General features: G+C 42.6%; 1 protein-coding gene across 1 annotated transcript in view; it reads right to left on the bottom strand.

Annotated features, from left to right (window-relative positions):
- slc8a2b (solute carrier family 8 member 2b) overlaps positions 1–22521 on the bottom strand; it is a 122458-nt gene extending 99937 nt beyond the window's left edge. The window contains exon 1 of the mRNA XM_026328534.1: positions 22392–22521. The gene's annotated coding sequence lies outside the window, so the exon portion shown is untranslated. The remainder of the gene's footprint in view (positions 1–22391) is intronic.
- Between the last annotated feature and the right edge of the window lie 214 nt (positions 22522–22735).

Below are 22735 nucleotides of genomic sequence, written 5' to 3'. Positions count from 1 at the left end.
TTTATGTAAATGTCATGGTTGCTGTGTTTGTTATACATATTCTGTATTCTTCTTTGTAAATATTATATTATAATATGAATAATGTGGCCCTGTGATGGACTGGTGACCTGTCCAGGGTGGACCCCTGCCTTTCACCCAAAGAGAGCTGGGATAGGCTCCAGCAGATCCCTGTGACCCTGGTTAGGAATAAGTGAGAAAATGGATGGATGGATTAATATATATGTGTACATGTGGAGCAGCATTTCATTGAATAAAGCTGACTCATGACTATCTAGCCGAGTGGTATAACGGTTGAAGATACCAAAATAAAATGCACTTCAGTCTGTGGGATACCCCTTAATGCACTGACAGGAGGAAGGTGGAGTCTGGGTGAAAACAGTGGGGAGTGGAGAATTTGTGGGTGGATGTCTGGGTGAAGCAGGAGACAACTGCTGTGCCCACACAGTGTCTCCTGGTGCTCTCAGACACTTTAAATCAGTGTGTCAGACCACAACAACAACAACATACACACACACCTAGCGCAGGTTTCAGGCTACTACCACAGTGTGCTATGCTAATGATCCTACCATGCCAGTATGCCAATCACAATTAGCATCACAATTTCCACAGACTGCAACGGATAGAGAGTCGGACTTGTAACCCGGAAGTTGCGGGTTCGAGTCTCAGGACCTTCAATCCACCTTCAATACCGTGATTGAGGTGAGTCCCTGGAGAGAGGCACCAAACCCCCAACTGCTCACTGGACTCACTGCTCCGGGTGTGTGTTCACTGCTGTGTGTGTGCACTTTGGGTGGGTTAAATGCAGAGGGGAATTTTGAGTATGGGTCACCATACTTGGCAAGAGTAGTCACTTTCACTTTCAGTGCAGTGTTGAAATTCAGATTGCTTTGTCGTGTTACAGTTCCAGCTCAGGAAAAAAGAGGGAAACATCCACGACACACGACACTTCCTTCCTCAAACTCTGCAGTAACAAAGTTATGGACATTTCACTGTCTTATATATATATATATATATATATATATATATATATATACAGACATCCAGTTGGGAAATGTGAGATAAGCTCATTGCTTTTTATATGTATGTGCCAAAGTATTTGTACCTAAACAAACTTATGACTTTTAATACACTAAAACAAAGTGGTGAATAGGTGTTTTAATATTTTAAAGATTATTTATTCATCCCAATTCACGAAATGACACTAATCATCTTTTACACCTGAACACGTTTATGAACATTTATCCATAAAAGTCTGAGAAGCTGCTGTTTTTATGTGCATGAGTTATGACTGAAACCAGGGGATGTGACACTGTGTCAATAAGGTGGAGAGGAAAAATGTAAGAGGGAAATTAAGTTTCAAGAACGTATGAATGAATTCATATGTACTGGAAACTGTTTCCTAATGGATTTTGTGTTGCAATGTGTTTCTTTATGCTATGTCATATTTCATGTTCTTAAAGATGCAATGTTTCATTCACGTAACTCCAGACGTTACACAACGCAAAAACAGTGAACGAGCAACAGAAGGAGAAAAGAGTCTACAGGAACCAGATACCCAGCAGAGTAGGCATTCAATACAACACACATATGTAAAACACACTGAGGCACAGCTTCCTCTCTCACACACACACGCACACACACACACACACACACACACACACACCTGACTCAGTGTCATTAGGACAATCCATCTCCCACAGACACAAACGCATTCATTAATGAGATACTACAACATGAGCTGAGGGTTGTCCCCCATTCTAGGAACAGACTTGTGGGATGAAGCATCATTATACTAAATCAGGCTAAATACAGGATTAATACCAACGGATTAAATATCACTAAGCTCTTGTTAGCACAAAGCATCACTTTCTTGGCTTTACCAGCAAATTTCATCAGCTCAAAATAAACACAGCAAAGCTTTTAGTGCCGTCAGAGACAAATAACCAAAGGGTAAACAACCGTTTGGTGACAGGGAGGAGAGGACAGAGTCTCATTTGCTCTACTTCTTAAAAACTCCTTTAGTGTGATGCCAAGAAGTGTGAAGAGTAGAAGCAGCACCATCTTCAGCGTCCCAGGTCTTTGGCTGCAACGTTAATTCACCCTCCAAATCTTTGTCCCTGATGGTGTCAGCTCAACCTGGGAAGTACTTTGGGAGCAGTGAATTCCCTCCACACTGGTTTTTCCACTAACTATTAGACTACCAGGTTCCTGTTACAGCCACAAGTGTATAGAAGTTTAACAGTGCCCATGGGAAACGCTTATTTAATGGGGCCATCCCATGGCTCTACCAAAAACACAAAAATAATGCACAGTTGGATCAAACTCAGAGTTTCAATGGTTTAGTTTTTATATAGGGGACAAATGCACAATCAGGCATCATAGTGAAAACCACAGCTCAGAGAGGAGCCTACAATTAATACATCAACTTCACTGATAAAAAGTCTACTGTAAATAAAACAAACATAACATTAATGTTTTTGACAATTTTAGATTTTTAATGATTCAGTTTTATTAAGTAAAACAAACTAGGAGCAGTTTCAGTGTTTACACATAACCTCGATGTCCTGGGAGCCTTAGTCTTATGTGGTGACGGTCAAACTGGTGGAAAACTGGTGTCTGGAGCCAATCCCAGCATGCAGTTTGTGAGAGGTGGGGTCCACCCTGGTCAGATCAGCAGTCTATCATAGGGCTGACTCATAACCAACCTAACCTGCATGTGTTTGGACTGTGGGAGGAGAAAACCCACACAGACACAGGGACAACATGCAGAATCCCCACAGAAAGGCCCCGGGTCCACCGGGGTTCAGACCCAAAATCTTCTGCTGTGAGGTGACAGTGCTAACCACTGTGCCACTCCTAAAACCAGCGACTGTGGTGAATTCTGGGATACAGAGCAGTGCCAGGAGAAGCATGAATATATCTCATACAAATATATCTTATACTGAATGTAAAACATGCAGGTGCTTTATGATGCATCCTTAGCTTTAAAACATTTTATTGATGAACTGTTATATTATCACTACAACCTCTGCAAAAATCACTGTCATAAAACTGCACAAGAATTGAAAAGTGCCGAACGACAGATAAGAGTCAGAACCTGCAGCTTTAAACTGCTCAGATGCCGAGTTCAGACAGTTTCCCTGCAGCTTGTGGAGGTGGACCTTATTAAATGCTCCGCCTGTATCTGCACCAGTCGCCTTTGATGCAGCCTCAGAAACACAAACACCTACAGAGTGTTTGAGCTCGGAGGAAACAACATAATTACACACTGACTGAAACTAATGTTTGGTTTGGAAATAAGGAAGTTGTTTGTTGGCAAATGAAATGAAATAACAAAGCCTCTGGTGGCCATGTTGGAGAGCCAGGAGCTACATGCACTAAACTGTCTTCTCTGCGGCTTCTGCTTCCAGTGGACATTTATTCTGCTGCAGCTGATCAGCTTGTTCAGGTGTATTACAGATGTGCTGAGTCAGCTGTCATGTCTTCAGTAACTGTCACAGACCAAAACCACAACCTTGTGTTAGTGGCAGCTTGGACTAACATCTAAATGAAATCATTTGTTCATGTTAATCCTCAGTCTGTTCATTCACTCCATAACATTTCACTGCAGCTGATCTCCCAGTTTACAGTTGAAACTACTGTGTATTGGTATGATGCATATTTGCAGTGTAGGAGCTTTGAAAGAAGATTAATAACATGAGGTCAAATGCGCTTACACAACAATCTCCTGCTGATGTCCTGCTAATCAAACCTACATGAAACAATAGAGCTGCACATGCACCCACATTTAGAAAAACTGCATCTCTCATGCATGAATACCAAACAGACACACACTTGTTTGTATCCATCAGCTTTAAATTATGCATGTCCTGGTAGAAACCTGCACGATCTGACAGTTTGGAGTTTAAGTGTAGGGACAGACGAGCAGAGAAGCAGAAAAGGCCCAGAATGTGAGAGCAGATTTTACTGTTTTCAAGTTAAATGTTCAAAAGCTTTTCCTGCAGAAAAATTCAGAAATATTTTAGATGACATTGTTTGGCATTAAAGGGTTGTGACGTGTACTTGGTTAGCACAAAAGGTTTCATTTCAGGAATAAAGCAGTTGTGGGTAATCACCTTTACCACTTACAAAGGGAAGTAATGTGCAGGATTAGAGCATTCAGCAGCTTTTATACTCTTCAGTCAGGTCACGTTTTCTCCCTTAAATCTCTGACGCTGCCGTCACCGTCCTAACCTCCTGTTTTACTGTTCACAGCCCTGTTCAGCCTTTTATCTCTGCTTGCATTGTTTTAGAACAGAGCAGCTCAATTACCAGAAGCACTCAGAAATGAGCAGAGGCTTCGGTGTGTTGACCCAGTAGAAATGTGGCAGTCATTGTGCACGTTAATGATCGTGTCGTGGCTTCTCTGTGCCTCAGAGAGACATTAAGCAAATCTGAATAGACGTTAATTAATTGGAAAATTATCTGCTGGCTTACATGGAACTGCATGTTATACTGTGTGTATGTGTTTACTATGGATGGCATTATTTCATTATTTTTCCTCTAAATGACAAAAACCAACTCACTGATAACATACAAATGTCCATTACCCTGATCCAAGACAGTCACACTTTGTATTTCTGTCCTGCTGTGATGAGGCCACCTGAACACTTCTGTGACTTGGTATCATGGTTGCATGTCACCACTTGTTTTTTTATGATTAGTTTTAAGACAAAAAAAACTATCCTTTCTGAAAAGGATCAGAGAGACAAGAGTAGTGTGCTGTGGTGAGAAACAGCTTGTTGGGAATATGATGGATGATCAGTGATAACCCTCATCCCTGAAGGATGCTTCCAAAAGGAACTGAAACCAGCTGAGCTGAGCACACGGTTGGCGACACATCAAGAACACGAAACCACAAAAACACATATTTTACACCTGTGTAGAGGGACATTTACAATAAAATGTGACTCAGGTTTCAACAGAATGACCTGCAAACTGCCCTCAAGTTAGTTTCTCTTGACAATCGGAAGTTTTACTATCTCATGTTGAACATGCGTCTTCTAACTGTTTTTATTGTTGTATGTGGATATTTGCCTGTTTTTGTTTGCTGGATTGTTCTCAGGCCTCTCTAGATGCCTGAGAACATAAGATAAAGATAAATAAATAGATAAATAAAGTTTATGTATCTCCACATTCAACCTCTGTAAACAGTTGCATGTTGTGCAATAATAACTGATGTAAAAGATTTAACATGTGGATGTGTGTGTTTCCGTGTGTGTGACTGAGAAAGCCTGTAAGTGTGTCTGCTGAGAGGGCAATTGTGTGTGCCATGCAGTGTCAGGCTGCAGCACTTGAAAACAAAGCCTTTAGAGTTGTGCGTGACTGGCTGAAAGGAAGCGAGGGATGATGGGATGAGCGAGTGATTGAGAAAACAAGAGGGAGACAGAAGAGAGGGCCAGAGGGAGCAGAGAGAGGAACGACAGAGTGACTGCGTAATGAGAGGGGGACACGTCACGTCACACACACACACACACACACACACACACACACACACACACACACACACACACACACACACAAAGAAACAGGCAGCTGCAGAAACTTGAGAAAAGCCAGTATAATAGAACTATTGATGATGGTGGTCAGTTGTTTCATTGCTGAATCTCGCATTCGTCATTGAACGAAGTGTCATTGAACACACCACACAGACTCCAGCTGACGACCAGCTCATATGTTCTGCACGTGGTGAGAGGAAATACCTCTCCACACCAGCAGGGGGCAGTAGTCTGTATTGGTCACTCAAACAGGGACAGTAGAAGACCTATAGTGCAGATATACAAAGAGTAACCAAAGCAGCGTTTGCTGACCATCTTCACACCACAGACGGTTTATAGCTGCTTCTGATCCAGAACATGTCTGAGAAGAAGCTGCAGGTGGAGCTGCTGTTGGCAGGACTTGGTCTGTGGTTGGGGAAGGAGAAAGGAAGAGGTGGAGGAGAGAAATAACTGCACTAAATGGGTGAAATCATGGAGATTACACTGATACATACTAGTGTCAGTGGGACACACTGCAAAGACTAAAACGTCAGATGCTCAACCCAACAACCCAACCATGGCCGAGTGGGTTCAGACCAATATCAACACTGTGTTTAAAGCAGCAGCTCCTCACACCTGAGGAAAGGTTGAACCTGGTTGAACATCAACAGTTGGTTCAAAACACTGCTGCACATGTTATAACTGGTAGAAACAAACACAAGCACATTACTCTAATGTTAGTGTCACTTCATTGGATCCTGGTTCGTTTTCAGATTAATATTAAAATTCTTTAAAAAAAATTGTTTTTAAATGTCTACATAGTCTCGCCCCACAGTATCTGTCTGACCTACTTCAGCCATATGCTTCCTCACACTCTCTCAGGTTGGCAGATCAGTCGTCGTCCCTAAGACAAATAGGAAGCTTAGAGGTGACCACACATTTTCACTAGCTGCCCCTAAAATATGAATGAGTTGCCTTTGCACACCAGGTAGGGTGATTCACTCGCTGCTTTTAAGTCCTCTCTTAAAACACACTTTCTCTCTTAACAGTTAACTCAGCCTGGGAAGTTAGCTTTTACTAGTTTCAATATTTTACTGTTTTTATTGTTGTTTTTTTATTGTTTTACTTTTGTACTTCATTTCTGTGTGCAGCACTTTAGCCAACTGTGTTGCTTTTAAGCTGCTTTATAAATAAAGTTGGACGGCTCAACTATTGCTGCAGCATCGGACAGATACACTTTACAGAAAAATATCTTCATATCATTGTGTACCGTCCACCTGTCCCTTACTCAGAGTTTTTAACTGAATTTCCAGACTTCCTGTCTGATTTAGTGCTTAGATCAGATAAAGACATTATAGTGGGAGATTTTAACATTCATGTAGATGTTGAAAATAACAGCCTCAGCATTGCATTTAATTCTGTATTAGATTAAATTGGTTTCATTCAAAATGTTAATAAACCCACCCACTGTTTCAATCACACCCTTGATCTTGTTCTGACCTATGGCATCGAAATTGAACATTTAATAGTTTTTCCCCCAAATCCTGTTTTGTCAGATCATTCTTTAATAACTTTTGAATTTAAGATGATGGATCATGCAGCGTTTGGAAGAAAATTCCACTACAGCAGATGTTTATCCGACAACGCTGTTAATAAATTTAAGAAAATTATTCCATCTTTATTTACATCTATGCCATGGGCCAACACAGTGGAGGGCAGCTGCCTCAATCCCACTCCCTACCAAATTGATCATATTGTTGACAGCGCTGTAGCCTCACTGTGTGAAACACTTGATACTGTGGCCCCTCTGAAAAAGAAGTTAGTGAATCAGAGAAGACTAGCCCCATGGTATAATTTACATATTCGTACCTTAAAGCAGGCATCACGAAGGCTGGAAAGGAAGCGGCGTTCCACAAATTTAGAGGAATTTTCATATGTCTATTAACATATAAAAAAGCTCTCCGTAAAGCCAGAACTGCATACTATTCATCACTAATCGAGGAAAATAAGAACAATCCCAGGTTTCTTTTCAGCACTGTAGCCAGGCTGACAAAAAGTCACAGCTCTGTTGAGCCCAGTGTTCCCTTAGCTCTCAGCAGTGATGAATTTATGAGTTTCTTTACAAATAAAATCACAACTATTAGAGATAAAATTCAGCAGATGCTTCCTATACCTGCAATAAATGAATCTTCTACTACAGTAGCTCTTGAATCATCTGTAGGACCTCAGTTATGTTTAGACTGCTTCTCTCCCATAGATCTCTCTGAATTCACATCAGTAGTTGCTCCATCTAAAGCATCAACGTGTTTCTTAGACCCCATCCCGACTAGACTGCTTAAAGACACCCTGCCATTAATGAACTCGTCTTTATTAGACTTCGTAAATTTATCTCTAGTATCAGGCTACGTACCACAGGCCTTTAAGACTGCACTAAGCAAACCCTTACTCAAAAAGCCTAGTCTTGATCCAGGAGTCTTGGCTCGGACAGATTCCAGTTTGTTCATGTCCATGATGAACCTTCCACACGCACAAAATTGAGTTATGGAGTTTCACAAGGTTCTGTGCTAGGACCGATTCTGTTCACCCTGTACATGCTTCCTTTAGGCTATGTCATTAGGAAGCACTCTATTAATTACCACTGCTATGCAGATGACACTCAGTTGTATCTATCTATGAAAACTGTTAACACAAACCATTTAACCAGACTTCAAGCATGTCTAACTGATATAAAGGCCTGGATGACCAATAACTTTCTACTTTTAAATTCAGAGAAAACAGAAGTCATTATATTTGGACCTAAAAACCTCAGAAATAACTTTTCTAAAATTATAGCTACTCTAGATGGCATAGCCCTGGCCTCCATCACTACTGTGAAAAACCTTGGAGTTATTTTTGACCAGGACATGTCCTTTAACTCACACATAAAACAGAACTGCCTTCTTTCACCTGTGCAACACCTGTGCCAAAATTAGGAACATCCTGTCTCAAAATGATGCAGAAAACTAGTCCATGCATTTGTTACCTCAAGGCTAGATTACTGTAACTCATTACTATCTGGATGTCCCAGTAACTCCATTTAAAGCCTCCAGTTAATCCAGAATGCTGCAGCCAGAGTCCTGACAGGAACTAGCAAGAGAGATCATATTTCTCTTATATTAGCTTCTCTTCATTGGCTCCCTGTAAAATATAGAATAGAATTTAAAATCCTTCTTCTCACATACAAATCCCTTCATAATCAAGCTCCTTCATACCTTAAAGACCTCATAGTACCATATTATCCCAATAGACCACTTCGCTCTCAGAGTGCAGGTCTACTTGTGGTTCCCAGAGTTTCCAAAAGCAGAATGGGAGGCAGAGCCTTTAGCTATCAAGCTCCTCTCCTGTGGAACCAGCTCCCAGTCTGGGTTCAGGAGGCAGATACTCTCTGTACTTTTAAGGCTAAACTTAAAACCTTCCTTTTTGACAAAGCGTATAGTTAGGACTGGCTTCAGGTAACCCTGAACCATCCCTTAGTTATGCTGCTATAGGCCTAGACTGCCCGAGGACCATCGGTGCACTGAGCTCCCCTACCCTACCCCTCCCCTCCCTTCTCTTCCTCTCTATTTGTTGTTTATTGTTGCTGTTCTTTTCTCTCTGCTCTATCCACTCACCCCAACCGGTCGAGGCAGATGGCCGCCCAAACTGAGCCCGGTTCTGCTGGAGGTTTTTTCTTCTGTTAAAGGGAGTTTTTCCTCTCCACTGTCGCCAAGTGCTGCTCATAAGGGATTTGTTGGGTTTTCTTTGTTTTTTTTTGTAAAGTGCCTTGAGATGATTTGTATTGTGATTTGGTGCTATACAAAAAAAATTGAATTGAGTTGAATTGAATTATCACATCTGACCCGTATTTCAGCCTGATTAGTGACTTTCTGCTTCCTACGTCGATCACACATTAGCTGATTCGAAGGCGCAGCTTAGTCAGATCTTAACACAGGCTCGAGGTGTGAGGCAGGTAGGTGGTGTTGCATCACCACTAAACCTTCTTGTGACAGGAGGTGTCCAAATATGAATAACATTTCACAACTTTCAACTCTGAGCCCAGGGTTAAAATGTAGGATGGTAAGTAATGAGCCTGGTGATGAAGTGCAATGAAAACCACTGCTGGAGACCCAGAGCATGTTTTACATTATCATCACTAATATATTCACCTTCTGACAGCATATAACAGAAATAATTAGAGGAATATGATTAATCTATGAGTCAGTTTTCCTGCGGCTTAAACTGTTCACATTCCCTCTTTTGACAGCAGTGAGTTCAGGACACTAAATCAGTGAGACATGGTGGCTACTGCAGATTATTACAGAGATTATTTTACCTTTGGTGAGAAACTGGATCCTGTGTGTGGTAAAGAGACCTTTAGTGTTTTATCCCCAGATTAATACTAACCAGTGATGTTTCTCAGTGACAACTAAGTAATGAAAGCTACAGAAGTAACTGAATCTAGTCCCCTCCCTATTTTAGCTTTATTTAGCTGACCTTCGTTATTGCTCTGAGAGTTTCTGTTTTCTAACAAATGATTTAGAGCGGAAACTGTTAATTATCCTTCTCCTTTATTGTTTACTCTCGGAATTTGTTTTTCTGACAGTGAATCCTCATGAATGCACAAATGATTGACAGCTGAGACTCAGCTCTCTGACAGCACAGCTTCAGAGTTTTCTGTTGTTGTTTGTTGAGTGTGACGTCCTCAGGCAAGATTCTGTGTGGATAGATTTCTTAACAGGGGTTACAATCAGACACTTTGAACAGAACAAATAATGACAAACAAACAGATCAGCAAACACATGAACAGACTTTATAACCCAAATAACAAAATGCAGTTAAAATATATAGATTTGATCACATGCAACTAAAAGATTTCTCTATGGTCAAGAGTGCAGCTAGAGTGAAAGCATTTTTTTTAAAGCACCTAGTTTACAAACATACCTTCAGTGGTGACATTTCACTGTGCAGTTTAGACATGTATTAGAGTGAATTACACTCATTTCAACGTTTTAAACATTTAGAATATATGATATTGTATAAAACTTAAATTGCTGAAATTGCCACAAATCCTTGGAGCAATGAATCTCTGACATCATGTAGTGTCGCAGCTTATTTCTAGCAGTAAACATGCAGAGACCCAGATCACCATCCTGCTGCCTCAAATACCCACTGGAGCACAAAAATATGTCCAAATCCATGACTGAAAATAGTCCCCCAGAACATTTTGCATTTCCTCCTGCAGAAATAACATTTGGATAAAACTAGAGTTTGCATTTGTTTTAGGATATTACTTTTAAAACCTCATTTTGAGGGAGTTATGTTATCAGTAGGAACAAGCGGGGTAGGGAAGGCAAAAACTACTGATAGATGAACTAGTGCACTGTTGGTTTTGGTCTTTTCATGAATTTTGTTGACAGTTCATTTTTTAAGCTTCACAAAGCTCAAGCTTATTTAAGGTCTCTGCAAACAGACTTTCATATTGTTCCAAAATAAACCAAGGAAATCCCTTTAAAACCTGGTGTCCGTCTTTACAGAGGATAAGCAGAGGATCCCGTTTTAATGTGAGACAGAACTGTCCATCTCCAGCTCCTCTTCATTACAAGTGTCATGCTGTAACAAAACGAGCTCTACTCTGAAACCCACCTCATCTTTTTTTCCTGCTTCCTCTCCTCCAGCCACCCAGACCTTTCTGACCTCATAGACAGGGGCAGAGCTGCTCTCCTGATGCTATGTTCATTTCTTTTCCTTTCACACTCCATTTGATCCTGGTTTCCCCATTCAGAGTTATCCAAACAGTCCTGAAGGTGAGCTGCAGCATAAGGCCTGTGCTGCTAATCCATGAAAAGCTGATCTCACCTACAGTAACAGTAACATTACCTCTGCAATAATGTGGCAGCTAATGTTGGTTATTTAAAACATAACATTTGTTTTTTCTGATCGAATTCTTGGTTCTTGTGTTGTTAAATCATGAAAACTACTAATCCCATCTTCCCACTTCTTCCAGCTGTAATCATTTCTTCCTTATCTGAAACTGAATGTGTGGATCAGAAGATGTTTCAACAGATAAATTGACAGATGAAACATCTTTAGGACATAAAACACTTTCTTACATTATATACTCTTCTTCTCTGGCTTTGCTGACGTAGTCTTTATATTGAGGCTTTATGGTGGAGATGATCTCTGGGCTGGTTGGGCAGGTACAAATCAGCAAGATGGAAAATAACATCACTCACAAAATCTGAAACTGCACTAAAAACACAAACAGCACAGGAGACTACAATGGGCTCTGAGCAATGACAGCATCACAGTAAGGCTGCAACTATTCATCCTTTCAATTATCAATTATTATTGAACAGTGAAAAAACAGACAGACTTCACTGAAACCTGAGTCTTGTGCAGATGTGTTGTGTTGCTGCAGCACACTAAACGTTATCAGGTGGTGCAGCCAGGCGGCCTGATGATAAGAGGCAAACCCCGAAGACAATACAAGGCACAGAACAAAACACTGGCTCATGCCGACAGTCAGAGGGAGCACGCCACAGTGCCGGTGTGTGTCAGCTGAGAGGAGGCATCAGATGAGCCAGTGTGTGTCGTGTTTTCAATTATTAACCACATGTCCGTGTTTGAGGAGGATTGAGAGGAAGCAAGGAAAGACTCAGAAAATGACGACAGACAGTCACAGATGACTGCAAAGAGACAATATAACCACAAAATGTTGTTGTCCGCAGGTGTGTGAGCATACACCCCCCCCCATGTTAAATGGCAGCAGCAGCCAGTGTTGTGTGTCTTTTATCCTACAGTAACAATGAGCAGTGAACTCGACAGTCACAACAACACAAGCCCCCAGTTATGGCAAAAACCAAGAGAAAATTTAAGAGAGTCAACAGTTTATTTAGGACTCAGGACTAATTGTTCATCCATTAATTACCACACCGACAGCATAACTGTGCACTCTGATTAGAAACCAAGATACTGCTTTTCTAGTCTTTTGTCCTCAGGTCCCTCTTACAGATTCTGGTACGGGCGTCGAGATAAACGGCCCTGTGGAGATTTACCACTGTAAACTGATCCAGTCTCATTTAGACCAGTGTAAATGCTTCTTATCTCAAAGCTACATCAGCCACTGCACTGACTCTCCAACTAAGCTGTTGGTATCAGTTTGCATTGTGGAAAACATAGATGCCAGTTTTGATGAGGAAGAATAATGCATGGAATGAAAAATCCAATATCTCTGGTTCTGCTGCGCTGATTTACATCCTTTTTATAAAACCTGTCCATGGTGCAGTCAGCAGTGTCACAGGAGAGTAAGGTAAGTCAGTGGACTCTTAGAAACCAAACTGAGGTCACTGTTGCATTGGTGGTATGTGGCTGTAGTTACATAATGACGTACTGTTTCATAACCCGATGTTTGCAGCAGCAGCTCAGTCGTAAACTCTGATCATTTATATTCAGTGTGACTATATGACCAGCGTATACAGAGATACATTACTGACACACAGCCAATGATTCACTCACATCTATACAGTGCTGGTTGTGTCTTTACTGTGCAAGAGGATGGCAGGATAAATGTTTATGTCTTATATAACACACATCGCCTTGATTACAAAAGGCTGCACTGACGAACATATGGCCACACACTGACATGAGGCACAAAGCAACACACTGTCACATAATCTCACCACCACACACGAAAGCTTGGGGCGTGTTAAACAGAAGATTTTCACACTGAGCTGAGAGTTTTCCTGCAGAGATGCTCTCTAAGCTCCTTACGCTTGAAAACGGTCCAGATGCTGGCAGCGGATACGACTAAGTTACTGTGTGGTTTTCTGCTATAAAGTATTAATACAATACTTGTCGGGTACCTGTCGGGTACATATAATAGATTAATGCTCAGATATGCTGTTTGTGTGTCCATGTCTGTCAGGGACATGTATCCAGCTCCTAAACTGCCACCATGCACAGACTGAACTCAGATGCGAGACACTGTGTTCAGGTTGTTCGGCCCATAGATTTTCTCTGGGCTCCACTTTGTTTCTGACATGAGCATCAGAGCAACTGGTTAAAGAGACCAAAACGTCGACTCTGCAGCATCCTGCTGCAGCCAATACTGTGATTTTCAATTAATTAAAACTAAGTGCTGCTGCTGCTGAGGGCAGAAGGAAAAAATATCAATAACAAGGTACTGCTAACACACACACACACACACACACACACATTCAGACATCAGTGAGACCATCACTGCTTTAAATAAGTCAGCGACAGGATTCAATTTGAGCACAGTGTGTGTGATGAATGAGAGGGTGGAGGTTTGTGGAGGAGGAATGACTTGAAAAAAATCAATAACCAATCACAGCTTGTGTATGTGTATGTGTGTGTGTGTGTGTGTGTGTGTGTGTGTGTGTGTGTGTGTGTGTGTGTGTGTGTGTGTGTGTGTGTGTGCGCGCATCCAGTTAGTTGTCATTCAGACAGAGGGAACACTGTACGAGACAGTCGCTGAAGGCAGCCTTGGTCTAATTACAGTGAGAGCAAAACACTGAATATCTAAGGACTGATCGTTTAATCGGTGCCTCCCAGACATGATTATTCTTCAATCTCCAGCAATTTGCTCAAATGAAATGGTCCAACTGGACGAATGTTTGACAGTTACTGCAGCTTTCTGAAAATCTGTTCAAGTATTTGCTTCTTCTCAGGTGTGTCTCTAGAGACAGAAATGTTCAAAAGCAGATCATCTGGATGAGTTGCAGTAAAATTTAGACTTTCCAGGCTGCTTCACACACAGAAAAACCCTGAGAGACACATTCACGCACAACAAGCATGAAATACACAAACAAAGAGAGACAAGGCAGTGTTTACTTAAATTTGACTTACTTTCAAAATCTCATTTTTTCTGTTTTCCATAATGCCACTGTTTTTCCTTTTAAGTGGACGTATAATGCATCCCCTGACCTCTTACTCTAGTCTCAACCATCACAACCTAATGCCAGCACTGATCCTGAACACAACCACACAACCACAGAAAGAAACGTTCACGTACACATTTCCCACATTAAGATAATGTGGTGGCAGTTTCCTATTAATCAGTGAGAAATAATTTGACAAACAGATTAATTGGCTGATCATCTACTTAAGTTTTTATTGTTAGCTGAATGCAACTGCAAGTGCACTGGTCACTGGTCACTGGTCACTGGTCTACACGTAACAAGCAGAGAGTGAACCCCGAACAAAGTTGGCACATATTAGGTAAGAGAGTCAACCCCCACACTGTGTTTCTGTTGCAGGTCCTGGGACTGGCTGTCTGCTTGACAAGAGCTAATTGTGGAGCTGTTTAGAGAAACTGTGCCCTGTGATCAGCTGATGTGACAACACTCTCAGTGGAAAAGTACTGGGACAGAATCTCAGGTGGCAGTGTTAAACTACAGAGCACAATCATGCAAATGTAAAAACAGACAGAGTCTATATGAGTTTACAGCCAGAAGGGCAACAGCTGGCAGCACCGTTCCTGGATTCAGACCAGTTTGAGTGGACCAGTGGTATCTGCTGTATCTGTGCATGGGTATGTGTGTGTGTGTCTCTGAGCACAGAGACACAGAACGATGTGTGTGTTTTTACCAATGCACGTACTGTGTGTTTCTGCAAATGATATGGACGACAGGTGACCAAAGAAAAGACTGTGGGGTGTAAATACAGCAACAAACACAGCACAAGGCGGCACAGTCAAAAATACATGTTTTTGTAGAGTTCAACCCATTTCTGCATCCTAACGTCACATTCTGAAAAATAGCTGTTTGAACAGTCACTGTCTCTCAGTTGGCTTAAAAACAGAAGCCGAGCTCCTGCAGCCAAACCCACTGGTGTCCATCTGACAGCTGAGTCTGTCTCACATGACCCTGCCAGGCTCATCAACATGTCCATGCAGCAGTGTGCACCTTACCGCAGCACCTCCTGCTCTGCACTGCTAACCCTCCAGGACAAGGCAGGGAAAACATTTGATCTGAATAATTCTCATGCACAAAGAAGATCCCCAATATTTCCACATTTCCAGCCTTTATCATTTGTTTTCGCCCTCGGCACAAAGAAGCCAGGCACTGGAATTAGACCCAGTCTGGATGATTCCCCAACTCACTGAATTACAACCAACACCAATATTGAGTAACAGTGCATGAGAGAAGTCCTTCATGTGGGATAGTAAGAGAGAAGACAGGCTCAGAGGGCAGATGATTGTCATGCAGAGGGTTTGTGTCCTGTCACAGGCCTGTGAACTTTAACAATAACCCTCTCCTAACTTTAAACATGTTTTTACACTTTCTCTTAAAACATTCAAAGAAATGATGATTCAGCTGTGTGGTCATTTTGTGCTGCTGCCAAACTCTACTTCATTTGACAGAGACATCATTTAATCTACTCTCATGGATGTAAATAATAATAATAATATACATTTGTTAAACTGAATTTTAGACATGCGAACCACCTGAACATCCTGCCAGTGTTTTTAAATGACACTTCATGGCTGCAGGATGAAGATAATCCCAGTGTTGGATTTCATTTCTAATATCTCTGTGTCCTTTTCTTGAGCCCTGAGGAGCGAGTGGAAAAGCATGAGTGGACACGTTTACCACCTGTCAGTCACATGCAGTGGTGAAGTGGAGGTGGGAGTTAACAGAGTAGCCTCAAGGTGGATGATTTTTGACAGGAGAGAGGAGAATGAAGGAGAGAGTGGGAGGAGGAAGGAGGAGGAGGAGGAGGAGGACTAAAAAATGACAAGGCCGATGTTGAATCTGTCAATCACACGAGGAGGAAGATGGATCCTGGATCTGAGGATATTTAGTAATGTTATTTCCATTTTAGCTGAGAGTCAGTGAGACTAAATATTTTAAACGGACAGTGAATCTTATTCTAGACAATTCAATTTCTTTCACAATGAAGCTTTTTTATTCATGATTAAGGGCAGAGACTTCGCTGTAGCATCAAAGTGAATTGAGTATTGAATTGCCACTTTGCACACTGCAAAATGCATTTTCAAATTGCACATTGAATGGCCAGTTGTAAAATGAATTATAAAATGAATAAAGAAGGCTAAACAAACTTCCACAGGGAGGGAGGATAAAAGAGAAGAAGCATGAGAGACGGTGAAAGAATCAGCATCTCATCTTGGTATTGGCTGTAAACTTCCCTCCAGCAGTCTCACTCTCCCGGGAGGCCTAATACCAGGCACCCCAGCTTTAATACAATACAACATACACACGCACATTACAGCATGCACTCAAACACGCATTAGTGAAATAGCAGTGAAGCAGTGAATAAAATCCCTAAAGCACAGAAGAACAGGCAGACTGATGCAGCAACACAGAGGACATAAAGGAGAAAGTCACAGACATTTAGGAAAAGATTTGTACCCAAATGAGTTTATGTGAATGAAAATGCTGCAGAAACAAAGCCCAGCAGCACTGTGCAGATTTCCTGCTGTAAATCATCCTAGAACAAATCACTGTATTTTTATTTGTGAGTGGATTTTTATTTGCCTCTTGACAGCAGAGCCAAATTCTGCCCAGTCAGACGTCCACACTTTTCCTTTCACATATAACAAATCATAGATGTGTCATTTTGACGTGCAAAGGAGACGCATTCTGCCTGTAAGAAAATATAAACACACTTCATGATATTATGTTGTGTGATACTGTTTTGATTCTCAAAAACACTTTTAATATTTGAAAAACTTTTTTAATTATTAGTCAGAAGCTGCTTCTCAGCAGGCACCACTGCAGCACGCACACACACACACACACACACACACACACACACACACACACACACACACACACACACACACACACACACACACACACACACAGACAAGGTGTAATATACACACATACACAGCTTGTAGTCAGTTTATCAGTGATGTACAGATGCAGCACTCAGACCTCTGTCCTCGCCAGTCTGAAGAAGAAAACTCTCACACTCTCTGCTGCAGTTCATTAGCTGTGAAATCAGTTTCTTTAACTCACTCTGACTTTGTTCTTTCTTTGTCTTGGTTCAGGTAAATCTGCATAATTTCAAAATCAGCTGGAAAACAAGTCACAGTAGCTCATCAGGTGAAGTAATTTGAGGTGTTGGTGGTGCGGAGCAGACTGCAGACTCTGGTGTTAATATTTACATTACTCCAAAAATCCTCCCTGTTTACTGATCCAGTTGCTTCTGATGCAAACCAAAAATCTACTGCCATTCAGAGCATGAACACTGGGGTGGGGGGTATAAACCTGCTTATAGGGCCACACTTCAGGGGCTCACCTTCCCAAAATGCCCCTGAAACATGAACAATAAAACATTATGGTAAGGGTTAGGTCAGGCCGTCAGTTAATGTCCTCTAAAGGGGGGAAACACTACAGTGTGTGGGGATTTTACATTCTGTCTAATCTCTAGGAACTGTCAGTGTGTTGGGCCAGTCTCTCAGAGTCCAGAGCCAGAGTCAGTCAGAGCCAGTCCCTCCATCATGCACTGCCAGTTTAGGGTAATGCTCTGCAGATATTGCTGAGAGATAATGTGACACTTTCCATTATGCATTCATTGCTCATTGCACATTTGAAAAGGCTGAGCTGTAACAGTGTGCACTGTGTACTGTAGTGTGGGTGTGTTTGTGTTATTGTAGATATGGCTACAGCAGCTGTACTGTGGTGACTCCTTAGGGCTCCTTAAAGGTACAATGTGTAAAATATAAAAGATTTAGTGTCATCAGAATGCAACCTTCTGAGTATCCCTCACAACATAACCCATGAAGGGGGTATAGTGGTCGTCATCTTTAAAACAAAACGTGATTCCCCTTCTAGAGCCAGTCTTTGGTTTGTCCATTCTGGGCTACTGTAGAAACATGGCGGCACAACATGGCTGCCTCACACATTGAGGTAAAGAGCTCCATTATTAGCTGAGAAGGCTGTTGGAGCCTTTTTGGACCTGATATAATCCAGTTCTTCTGTCAGATATGGTAAATGTGTTTTCATACACCACAGGAGTTTGAGAGAGACCATCTCCACAACACTCATCCTGCACAACCACTTCCCTTCACAGGGCAAACTAAAGCCTGAATACAGCTAATGTGACACCCATTCAAAGGGAAGGGAAACCAAAGCCACAGTCACAGCTACAGCACCATGGTCACAACCAGCAGTGGTCTGGTCTACATAACCCTTTGTCATAGTTCAGCTCAGCCTTCACTGAGGATGCAAAACCTAATGAGAGGCGATGCAGTGTCTCCAGCTGACACATTATATCAGCTTTGAGTCATAAAAATTAGGACTTGACACGTGATGTGACTAAAAAACATCAAGGTCTTGAGTTCTGACTGGATAAAGTCTCAGAACAATAAAGGCACACACAGGGAGGCCACCAGCACACACCTTCAATATTTAAATGTTGAGTGTGCACTGAAAGGACTTACAAGGGTTTCAACTTCATTTCAGTTTGCTTATTATGACTTGTGACTTGATGGGAACTTGTACTTCAGAGATTTAGTGTAGGACTGAGACCAGGTGTCAGTACATGTGGAAATAGCTGAATGATAGGAGCTTGATTTTTCCTTCATATAGAACACCAAAGGTTCTTGTGCTCTTCAGCCTTCTTCTCTCAAGGTCTCTGTTTATCTGATCTCTAGCCTTTGCTGTCTGCCTGTCTGGGAGTCCATCTCCTTACCAGACATCGGTGCTCGGTCTGTCCACCTGTCCATCCTAACATTAATCTCCCTGCTTTGGTACCATCCACAGTGAGACAGGTAGTGTAAGGATTGAGAAAGATCAACCTAAAGATGTTTATTTGCTTGTTTGTTTGCTGCACAGTAACATCTCACAGTTTCAGCTAAACCTGAGGGAGCGATGCATCACAGCATAGCACTCCCACGTTAGCCGATCTTTTGTGATGGAGCTCCAAACCTCATCTCTCCAAATGATAATAAACGTTGCCAGTCTGTCCAGCCTAAAAAAAAAAAATCAATCCCTCTGTCTCGTTTTTAGGAGCCTGTTACCACCCTTCACAGAGACACACTATTTCACCCTGCCCCAATCAGCCAGATCATTTGTGGTAATTAAAAACAGTCCTGTGTGTCCCACAAGAGCAATCAGATGGAGGAGAGAGGGGCGGGGAGTCAGCAGGAAGATGGGTAGTGAGGTGCAGAGAGAAGAGGAGATAGAGCATTGGATGGTTAAGCTCAAGATCAAGATCAAACTCAGACACAGTGAATGGGTGGAGGGCTGCACAGAGCAGCAAATACAACTATCAGATCTGTACAGGATCGGTCTCAGTGCACGACATACAGATCAAGGTAGGCTCAGCCAAGCAGGAATCAGCATTTCTACAGTGTCGACTAATTGCAGCAACCTCACCGTGGCCTGCCTGCAGCACCACATCTGCCATTTATGAGCCAACATGTTAGCTTTCCCACTCTCATTCCTTCTGACCAATCAATCAGCGTCTTCCTGCTAAATCACAAGTGCAACAAATATTTGATAGTATCAAAACATTGCAGATTGGGAAGTATCATGTTATATAACAGCTCAGAGCTCAGCAGCACAGGGACACTGTTGTGCCAGAGCTTTACCCAAGACTGAGCTGAAAATGCACAAGTGTGATGTGGGCACAACAGCCCCTGGGTAAATCTAGGTTAAAGATGCAGAAAGCAAGGAAACATCCAGATAAGAGAATTGGCTTAATGCCTTATAGTTGTGAAATGGAAGTCAGCATAGAGAGGGAAAGGATGTTGGGATAGAGTAGATGCTGACAGCAAAGAGGAGAGGAGGGGAAGGAGGGAGGAGAGAGGAAGGAGAAGATGGGAGGAAGCTGAAGTGAAAGTGAGAGGGAGAGCTGGGAGATAATGGAAGAGAGGCAGAGAGGAAGGAGAGCTGTTAATGAATAATCCATCAGCCAGTACAAACGGTAAAGCAGCACTAGAAGAAGCTAAAGCTGCTGTGACTTACACAGTAAAAGCAAATATCAAACACCAAAGGACAGAAAGGAAAAAGCCTCATCATCAAACTGTCCCGACCAACGCCCTGTACACCCTGACTCCAGGTCACTCACATGGTGAAAATAAACATTTGCTTAGACAGAAATGATGCACAATTTACGACATCTAGCTCCACATTATTCCCCTATAATGTGTCTGAACGTGCTGTTTCCCTACAGCCTCTTCCCTAAAAGAGAAAAAAATCTACAGAGGAATAGGGGGAGGGGAGTTGCATGGTCTCCTAAACAGAGAGGTGGATGGAGGAAGGGCTGGGCTCAAGGCTGGTGCAGGGAAAACAAGGGAAGCCCCAGAAAAACTGCAGAGAGGAGAGAGAGGAGGAAGACCCACTGCAGCTTCTGTGCACAGGAGGAGGATCCCCACTCCTCCTCTTTCTGTACATGCTGTAAAACCCACTCCCTCATTAAACCTACTGCCAGACTTCAGACTGAATGCATCAACTGTTTTACATGTCTAATCTGTGCGTTTTCCTCTGTGCCTCAGGCTTACAGAGCTGAAATCAGCGCAAAATACTGAAGCGCAAAGTCTGATGCAAATGAACATGTCTGTGATCACCAGTGAATAAAGTAGGACACAGTACGGTCGTTGTGTGCATAGAAAAGACATGGAAGTGTAATATTCTTTCTTTCCTTCATACGTTGTGCACACTGTTTTCCAAAAACACTGTGTTTGGGTCCTTACCACGGTTGGGGCGCACACTGCCCGCACCCCTAGTCTTTTTAAAGCAGAAGTCTCTGGGTGTAATCTAACAGAGTGTGCTGGATAGTGGCACAAGGAGAGGGTGGTGGTCCCGGCATAAGAAACACGAGCGACGTTAAGATGGAGACGCATCATAGCTCGGTGCTGCGTCGACACGCACAGGAGGGTCAGTTTGGAACAATTACAAATACTAGCAGGACTTTATTTTGACACATATCGACAAAGAATCGCTTATTTTATATGTAACAGCTGTGTTTTCTATAAAATATAATTAAGTTGCACCTAATGAGTCTGAATATTGGCCAAATTTTAACTCTGACAGTCTGAACAGCAAAAGCACAGAGAGCCCGAATATTTACAGTGAGCACCTAGAACCTGCTCCACGCAGGGCTTTATTTTGAAAGCTCAGCCAGAAGTCGCATGTTTCTTTCTGCTGACTTGACACTGGACTCTGCAACCAAGAGGCGCAGTATCAGCGGAATCTTACGGTCTCTTCTATGAAACAGCAGCGCACAGGTGCAGCTCTCACACTTATGCCACAGAGGATTTTTTAAAATTAAAAGCAAAATCAGAAAATTGATTACATTAACTTTTCCTCTGCACTAAAAAAGGGCAGGACCAGCACAAAGGTCAGGTCCTGCTGATGATCACACTCCCGGGATGCACGGACTCCCTCTGGGGGAGTGACGCGCATTCAGCCCGGAGGCACTTTGGATGAAAGCCTCAATGTAGGCTCGTCTGCATGCACCTCACAACATCCCCGCAACGTCCTTAGCATTTCACTCACGCTCCTGAAAAAACTTCAGGGGAATATAGGACCCCGGAGCTTCAGGGGTGGGTCATGGTTGTATCACGCGTGGCTCGTAAATATCACAATAATCCCGCAGATTGTAACAACTGCTTGTCAAAGCATAAAGAGCCAGAATTGAATTCCACATGTACAAAGCTTCACCAAGCCTCCACTGAGACATACTCTGTCAGCCGCCTAGTTTCTGACACCACAAACCTGCTCCACATGGTCGTACACGGCCCCGATCAGCAGCCAGTGATGCCAGCATGGAGCTCCGCAAGCGCACATGAGCAAGTGCGCACAACAAACGCGCAGACACTGAAGGCAAGCACAACAGAGCTGTAGAGGAATCGTCTCTTACCTTGTGTTCTAGTGCCAGTCTGGACTCGAAGCAAGAAGCATAGTATCATGTGTGAGAATGAGAGACTGAGAGAAACTGTCCTCGGTTCTCCCACAAACACGCTCAGACTGCACACATACACATCCCAGCTCCCCCCATCCGCCGTCCCTCACCACACGCACACACGCACAGCGGGGAGGGGGCTCGGGTGGATGGGTAGAGGGGATAAGCGATAGAGGAGAAAGAAAAGGAGAGAGAAGAGGAGAGGAGAGGAGTGAAAAGAGAAGAGAGAAGAGGAGAGGGAAGAAAGGAGAGGAGCGGAGAGAGGAGAAATGCAGGACTAAGTGAAGGAGATTAAAATGAGA

Source organism: Mastacembelus armatus, chromosome 13 (genome assembly GCF_900324485.2).
Source record: "Mastacembelus armatus chromosome 13, fMasArm1.2, whole genome shotgun sequence".
Lineage (NCBI taxonomy): Eukaryota > Metazoa > Chordata > Actinopteri > Synbranchiformes > Mastacembelidae > Mastacembelus > Mastacembelus armatus.
Note: the sequence above shows the minus strand (reverse complement) of the source record. Positions and strands in the feature narration are given on the sequence as shown.